Consider the following 9,149-nt stretch of genomic DNA (forward strand, 5'->3'; position numbering starts at 1 on the left):
TAACTGGTGTACAGGCTGCTTCTGTAACTGATTTGCAGAGTCTCTTTCTGGGTTGCCAGACATACTCATTGCTTCATTGTGCTTTAGCTCTGCGGTATTCTTTTTGGCTGTTTCTTGTGCAATAGCTAATTCATACGCCCTTTTGAATGTCAGCTCTTTTCTGCCAACAGCCGTTGCTGTATACTGTCATTCATTATTCCTACGACTAGTCTGTCTCATAGCATATCACTAAGCACTGGACCGAATTCGCAATGTTCATTGAGTCGCTGCAGTTCTGCCATGAATTTAGCGACGGACTCACCATTCTGACGTGATCTACTGTTAAATCTAAATCGTGATCTACTGTTAAATCTAAATCGTTGTACTATTACTGATGGCTTTGGGGTGAAATGTTCTGTCGACGTTTGTAGTATTTTGAAAAAAATTGAACAGCTGCGGATAATATTGTTAATTTTTGTGTGTATGCATGGAATGGCATCACAGGCCTGAATCTCTTCAATAGAACACGACCATGAATATCTACTTACTCAGTTGCTGTACAGTCACTTGTCTCATCAAACATCAGTGAAAAATGCTGTGAAGATTTCATTTTATTTATAATGTTATTTTTGATGACCTATGATATGACGTTTCTTGTATGGTTTTGTTACTTGTGTACAGCGCATTTTTGGCTATGCTGATCTGGTCCTTAATCCATTAATACCAAGAATCCCTTCTGCTAAGTGCAAAAGAGGCTCAATGTTTGTTGTGTGTGGAATTCTATTCTTGGGCAGCAAATGCCATACCTTCCTGGTAATGCAGGATTGATTCTAGCATTCAAATCAGCCTGTAAAGCAGCACTTACTTTCTTAACATTCTCAAGGTGTAGGTGTAGTACTGCACTTTCTTCATGCCAAGTGATGCTATTGAACCTAAGGCGTTTGCACAGTAGTTGGCATACTCCATGTGTCTTGGTGGAATTGTCGTTTACCGTTACCATGCCTCTGTCATAATAAGGAAGCACTAAAGTGCTCAACCTTCCTCTGCTTAGCAGTGTAGCTAACAACGTACTGGCACCTCTAAGATGAAGAGCATAAGAAGAGGCTGGACACATTCGCTACCACTTGGGGTCGTCAACATCCTGTAGCTACTTGATACCTCTTGAAAGCATGGGAAAACGTCATCACGTCCACTGGTACGCTAACTAACACCAGGGATAGCAATGGGCACATGCACTGCATTCCAATTGGCCATCCTGGGTCACAGACTACGTACACTACTGTAACCCTAGCGCATATGCGCGCTTTGGCTTAGTGAAGAAACACTAATATGTGCTAAACCCTTGGCTGCTAGCTTAGGTTACGTGTCAAAATTGATTAGGGTACAGCACTGAAGGTTTTTATATATGAATATTGATCTCCCGTTGCACATGGTTATTGATTAAATCAGCAATGTCTGCAGACGTCTTGCAGATTGCAGAACTCAACTCTTGTTTACAACAATTTGTCAATGCTTTGCACAAACTTGTGTCATGTCAAGTTGGTTATGAATATTTGTACATGTATTGAAAAACAGGTACTGAGTGTGGGACATGAACAAGCTAGATGACGTCTCAACTGATGGTCATTGGTACCATGCAAGTCTGGTGGATGATGTAGTGAAATTGATAACAGGATTACAAGATCTAATTAAATTATTAATTGACACAGCATTAAGCTGATCAACTGAAATTTGCTAGAGCTATCATATATAATTATTTAGAACCAGTGTCTTGCCAAAATACTGTTGTTATATGGCTATGAGACTTGCATGGTCTGTTACTTGTGGAAACATTCAGAAGATAAAGACTTAATTTTTACATGAGCTGCATCTAAGAACAATTTAGAGAGTGGCAAAATGGTATAGAATCAGAAATAACGTAAATGTAGCTACAGTCAAAGAAATTTACAGATGCAAGAGAGAGGCTACAAGAGGCTGTGTGGGTGCGTGTGTGCCTGCATGCGTGCGTGCGTGCATGTGTGTGTGTCACGTGTGAATTAACAAGCATGTGCTGGTGGAACTAATGACATCTCAATGTGGTGTAGCTGTGATCGACTTCTTGCATTGCCTAGGGCTGGGACATACTTCAAGACAATGACAGATAGTAGGATGTTTGTTCTTTTCTTGTTTGATACATATAAAGGTGATGACCATTGACGTCAAAACGCAGAAATTTTGTGGTTGTTTAGCTGAAATTAATTAACTGAAAAATAATATGTAGTGTCACGTTCAATTTTTAGGTTTAATAGATTTGATTCATACCGCTACCAGTTTAATGATGAAGTTATTTAGCTAGCAAATATTTTGCGCTAGCTACTAGAAGCCTACTAGACTACTGCCTATTACAATTTGAAAATTAAAAATGTTCATATGACTAGAATAATCTAGAAAATGATTTGTTACTTCTTTGTACTTTTAACTGAACAGTATACTATATTTTAGCAGGATCGCTTGACGCTTCCATCCATAGCACACGCATGCGCAGTTCACGTTGTAGATCTCATTTGCTCGTTGCGCGTGAGCAGCTAGTCATCGTCTAACGCTAGGATTTTAGTTAACGTTGTAGTTAGTTCTTGTGTAAATGGCAAGTCGCAGACACTGGACAACAGAGCCAGATGGAGAAGTGAGCATTAAGGTCAGTGGGTGCGAAATATTTAGTAGGCACTTCCTACTGGTATCGTTTCTGTGGTGTTTATACGTTTTCATATTGCACAGAAAACGTTCACAGGTCCTGCTGCTGCAGAACCCAAGACTGTTATTCAGGTAGGTCTAGGCTCGCATGTGTAGATAGCTATGCAGCACTTGCATGCATGATCATGTATCTGTGTCGGTTTTTGAATATATCGGTACATACCAGCTCACTCGGAGTGTAATTTTTTAGTACCGCTGTTGTAGACTACTTGCTGATCGAGAATTAGCTAGATAACGTTTTAACTTGTACTAAACTATATTAGTCATGGCTCCGGATCCCAATAGGCATTAGGGGAACGTTGGAGTATAGTTTCAGGGATGGAGAGTTTATGGAAATTGACATGTTGACTGTTCACAAAATCATCGTATTAGGAGACAAATTGGTTTTCTGAGATGAAAATGTTCAGGGGTGGTAAAGGTTTTGAGGACTGTCGCCCAAGACTTGGCAAGTTCTGGCGACAGAATAGACATTCTTCACACTAAAGTTCACAAAAGGAAACTCATAAACAGATCTTTTTTATGCATGCACTAATACTTTTGTATGACATCCTACTATGAAGTTCATTTTCTAGTATACTGAAACTTCTCTCACATTCACTAATTTAGCTCAGTTGCTGTACCAAATGCACGTGCCGACACCATACTTTTAGCGCAGAACACATGCAGGAAACTGCATGGCCTCTGGATGGATAAAATAATAGCGTGCAACATGTCTGTCAATTGGTACTTCGTGTGCCAGAAGTCCATTGCACGAAATAAGTACTACTCTACTGGATTATTTTTTGCTGACGTGGGCAGTTCATTTTGTGCAGGTCTAGCCATGCCAAGATTATGTTGCCCGAAGGTGAGCTAGTCTGAGTTGATCACTTCAGAGTTCTATACGTCTGTTGTCTAAAATTCATGTCTCTGTTGCCAAAATGAAAGTCTGTCGGCGACAACTTAGACACCCCTGGTTTTTCAAGTTGATTTGCTTTAGCTCATTTATGGGCAGGACTTTGTTCAGTTCTAGTACATGTACAGGCCGGCGGCGGAACCGGGGGAAGAAGGGCCGGGCATCGCCTCTCCAATATTGTGATTGGGGTATTGCCCCTCCAATACTGGACTCTATGTAAGTGCATCAGGTTTGAGACGGAATCTGGGATACCGAGTTTGGTGTTGTCAATGATGCATTGTACATGCAAAGTTCACGTACATATTCGGCCTCTTCTGTGTTGCATACAATGCAGAAATAGTATTGGAAGTAGATGATGTTGCAGTTGACTCACTTGATACAAATTTAGTGTTGTGATCATTTGCGTGCATGCTGCTCTGGCTACCTCTGTCACAGATTGATCAATAACAAATCAATGTACCCTATTCAGTTAAAATCAAAGTTGTGGCAGTCTGTGTACGAAATTTTTGCTCCACCATCCAAAGGAGTTCCCCCCCCCCCCCCCCCCGCCACATCTTGTAACAATCATTGTGTTTTTGCCTCTTGTTTTCCAAAACTTTTCCAAGTACCTATAGTGTTTTGTTTTACATTACTGTAGTAACTGAAGCTGTTTCTATGCACCCTTCCTTCCACATGAGAATTTTGAAAATCACGACAGGAATATTGTCTAAACCACAAACTTAGACGCTGTTTTGCTTGTAAGCGTATCACTTGTAAAATGTATCTAAAATCCATCTAAATTTGTACTAAGCAACTGTAACAAAGTCTGTAACACTTTAAAATAGTCTGTAATTACCCGAGGCCCACAAAGCCGGGCTAAATAGTAGTCGTCTGATGAGCAACCATACGACCCGTACTTATACTCGAGTAGCGCAGATGCAAATGAAACTATTCTGACCAATAGACGAGAAGTGGTGTTATTACCCACCAATAAACGAACGTGATGTCATCATAAGTCTCCACCTCTCTTTGTTTGGCAGCTGTGCTACGAGAATTCAGCCAACGGGTGTCCATCCTGTACATGGTGTCTAGTCCTTTGCTCTAGATAAGGGTTTAGCAGGTAGAAGCAACTCCTAATCTACATTTGTAACATGCATGTTATCCACCGACACAGGCGTCTAGTGAATGCAAGTGGTACTCCGGGGTAGCACGTAAGGCGAAGATGGCCTAGTGACGAGGCGACATGACTTGTAACATTTGACTTGTTCCAGTGTTTCTGCATAGATAGTGGTTCTGTAATCGGACAACTTGAATTTTTGGTGTGCATGGCTAATTATTGTTACAGTATCCAATGTCTGAGCAAACAGAGATGCTTAGTCTACATTTGCATGTGCAGGTTTTCCCACATTAATGTTTTTTTGTCTTTGGCGGCTCTGGTCACCTCATTACTACAACCTGTGCCTATTTAGCTGTGGGCCTAAGTGATTTCGGTTAGACAGTGATAGCTGTGTAAATATAGTAGGCGTAACTACCACGTGAGGGTATTTTCAACGATGTCAAATTCATGAGCGTTTGTGCCTCCTGTCCTCAGCTGCCTTACATACACTGTACGCATGTCTTAGCATGTGGTGTGATGTACACCAGTCAAGGGTTTAGCACTGTAGTGCTTCTCTCCATTGTTAAAGTAATGATAATTATATATATAATGTGTAGGACATAAATGTCGCTCCTAGTTATGCAATGGTGAGTTCCCTTTGTACAGTTGTAGTATCTAGGAAAGTGATTGATTTTGCATTATAAGCATTTGCAGTCAAGTAAGTTCTGTTACGTATTGCCAACAAGACTCAGTAATTCCAAACGTGAATATGAGACTGTTCTGGTAAAACTCTTTCATGAAATGATGGCAGTTGCGATTAGTTGTTTCCTTACTGTCTTAGGTACACATGCATGACCAAACACAAATATGGTTCAGTAGTGATTGGATCTCACTAAGGGCTTGTGTGGTACGTTCCTGAATACAGACATAGTCACACATCTACACATCTGTTCACACATCCATCCACATAGTCATGCAGTCCGGAGTTCAGTCAAGCCCTATAGTTTGAGTATGATACTCACTAAGTCACATGACTTTACAAAGTTTTGTTTCTTTGGCTCAGCTGAAACTAGATTACATCGTGTACAGTGCCATACAGTAGAACCTTGCTTATATGAACGTCAATCAACCAAAACGTGAATTATCTAAACAAGCATACTTGCAGATCAAGTGAATTGCGGCAGTGCATTTGCCACTGCACATGCTTCCCCTCTGCTCCACCATGTAGGACTGTATGCTTCACATGCATAAGCTACAACAAGGAGATACAGTACATCAGTTCAACCGGGATGGCTACATGTTACTAAAGGAAGAGGAAGGTGCTCCCTATTGAGCAAAAATTGGGGATGTGAGGAGGCTAGAAGTATTACTCTCAAGAGAATTGCACATTAGAAAGACAACAATCTGTAACATAAAAGCAATACAATGATTAACGGACAAGTTTTTCTGCTAAGTCGAATAACACAGAAGGGCCTTGAAGCAAAACTATGAAAATGGCTAGTACACAAGGGTGGATGCTGCTGTATCTATGGTTTGCTCAAAAACAGCTGAAAGGAGTACCTGTTTTTGGCAATGGCTACTGAGCTTGACGAGACTATAAACCCAGGAGAGTTGAGAAATATAGAGCAAGCTGTGGGTGGATGAAGAATTTTCAGTATTCCATATATAGTTTCAGTATATGGAAGAATATTCACCAGTTTGGTATTCAGGGTGAGACGGTGAGTGCTAGTACAAGACTGTAGGAGACTTCAAGTCTATAGTTATGCTCAAAGTAAGCGAACCCTTTATGCATTTGTACAAATCACTGCTTTTTGTGAATTTCAAACAAATGCATAGCAACATTTGACATGTACAGAAGCGGAGTTGTTTAGTGACAGCTTGTATAGAGTTACTGAGCATTTTCTTCTTACTAAACTTAGAAGAATTGGCCTTTGTCTAAAGCCAGCCTTTGCAAAAGTATGTGAATCTCGACACTAGATTTGATGAGCAAAGTGAAGTAGACATAAATTGCCTTTCTTTCAACATTTTGAAAGTACTGCAAACCCACAATTTGAACTACACTAGAAAGATACAAATCAAAGCATTTTTGACTAAGTAAACAATAGTTTCTACTGTGTCTTCTCCATTTGCTGATGCCCAGATCAAAAGAACTGTCGGAACGAGTTCGGAAGCAAGTCATAGAGGCTCACAAGGATAGAAAAGGGTATAAAAGGATCTGTAAATTCACTTGTCACAACGGTTAGGCAAATCGTCTACAAATGGCGTTTGTTCAAAACGACAGCAAAATTGCATCACAGTGGGTGACCTCTTAAGATTTCTTCAAGGAACAGACGTAAACTCCTACTTAAAAGTTACAAAAATCGTTGTGTTTTGTTAAATGAGCTGCAGCAATCATTGCAAGCTGTTGATTTGATGTTAATGTTCATTGCATCACTATATTTGAGAAACATTGAACAAAGGGGTGTCACAGAAAGGTGGCACAAAGAAACCTGTTGAAGAAATGTCATTGCCAAATGCATTTGTATGGAATTTGTGACAAGTCATCTTGATGATCTTTTGAGTTCCTGGGAGAAACTTTTGGATGCTGATTAGATGGAAATCGAACTATTTGGTCACATTCACAAATGCTATGTCTGGCGTAATCCAAACACAGCGTTTCAAGACAAACGCGTGCTTCCCACCGTAAAACATGGTGGAGGCAGCATCATGGTTTTGGGGATGTTTTGCTGTTTCAGGAACTGGCAAACTCACTATTGTTGATGGGAGAATGAATTCAGCCATATCTACCAGGACATACTTGACAAAAACATTCTTTCGTCAGTCCAAAATCTTGGCCTTGGTTGCAATTGGAAGTTGCAGCAAGATAATGATCTGATCCAAAACTTTTGAGTAAATCTACACGAGCTTGGATAAGGAAAAAGGTGTTTTGTGTTTTGGAGTGGCCAAGTCAGAGTTGTGACCTCAATCTCCTTGAAGTGCTGTGGGGTGAGATTGTTGGAAATTACATATTAATAAGATGTATATTGTGTGAAAAATTGTCTGGATGATGAGCCCTACACTTTTTGCAAACACATAAATTCCCAATTAGTTAAGATAATCAAGGTTCCACTGTAGCTGCATGATATTATGGATTGAAGAAGGTGGCTCATGTGATAGATATATTGTTATTGCCTGAAGTGTGAAACGCTAGGGTACAGTAGTGCAGGCCGGTCACGTGACATACGTATGATCGACCAACATGACGAATCACTCTGCCTACAGCAGAACATGTTACATGATGTAACAAACATACATGTATGGCATTATTTCAAATTGTGCGCAATGTCATTTGACTGCATTCTCGACTGCATTGCAACCAGTATGTTGGTCATGCCCTCAACAACAGCATTTGCTTGCAAAGTTGTTATTGTGGTGCACCTAACCCAAAGTTACAGGACATGGTAGTTGGATATGTCGAATTGTGTTGTGCGTGTGATAGTCTACTTTTTTTGGTTATAGTGCTGATTCAGACAAATACATGACCAAATTTGGTAGGCAGTATCTAGAGGAAACAGAGCAATCACTATTATGAATACAGCCGGAATGTACTTCAATCGTGTTGCACCAGTACGAAACGTGGCGAAAGTGCAGACACATTTGCACTTTTTGAATAGTACGTAGTTCCAGTTCAGGGATGCGTATCTGCCACGCATTTATTCATTGTCAACACCGGTATAGATGATGGTTGCCGATTGGAAACGTCTACTCTTGCTAAATGAGTAAGAAAATCCATTGCAATATGTTGTTTTGCAATGTATCTCGCCACTCAATGTGTCCAGTCCCCTTTCTCCCTTTCTAATATTGGCTCTGACTAATTATATATTCAATCTACAAAGCAGCTGAGGGTTTGCTTTAATACTTCTTCATTTCATGTACGGTAGTAGTCAGTGTCTAGGTTTTAGTGGCTGTGGCTTTAGAGTGACTATTTGCTTACTGTTAATAAAAACTAACAGTTTTGTTTAGAGTTTGTGTTGCTTTAGTGTCTTGCAAAGACTGTGGAAGAGGTGCCTGATAAGCCAGCTCTTGTATACAAGAAATATGGATGGAAAGTTTACAGTTACAAGAAATACTATGAAGGTGAATGTTTTTAATTACTAACAAATTAGTCAGACTGACTCTGAACAACTAATTAATTTATATGATTTTGTAAACTAATTAAACTGTGACTACTGGTAACAAGTACATTACAACTTTAGAGGCTGACTTTTGTTCCTCAGTATCATGTGCTTGGATTTCGGGGCCCCTTTATGGAATAATTTTTGATCTGTGCCAAGTATCACAGAGAGGTGCTCTTGTACAGTACAGTTTTGTACATATGCATGAACCACATGTTCTTACAGTTGATTATACTTAACTCTACCATTCATGATTGGCATGTTTATCCTGTTGGCATGCTTATCACCAAGTGTGAATCTTTGAAAAAGTGTGAACTGT

The 9,149-nt window shown here is 40.0% G+C and overlaps 1 long non-coding RNA gene across 1 annotated transcript; it reads left to right on the forward strand.

Annotated features, from left to right (window-relative positions):
- The first annotated feature begins 2,523 nt into the window (after nt 1-2,523).
- Nucleotides 2,524-8,792, forward strand: LOC134181670 (uncharacterized). The gene is made up of 3 exons (XR_009970197.1): nt 2,524-2,653; nt 2,734-2,781; nt 8,696-8,792. It is a non-coding gene; the product is annotated as an uncharacterized LOC134181670 (long non-coding RNA).
- Nucleotides 8,793-9,149: the final 357 nt, after the last annotated feature.

Source organism: Corticium candelabrum, chromosome 6 (assembly GCF_963422355.1).
Source record: "Corticium candelabrum chromosome 6, ooCorCand1.1, whole genome shotgun sequence".
Taxonomy (NCBI): domain Eukaryota; kingdom Metazoa; phylum Porifera; class Homoscleromorpha; order Homosclerophorida; family Plakinidae; genus Corticium; species Corticium candelabrum.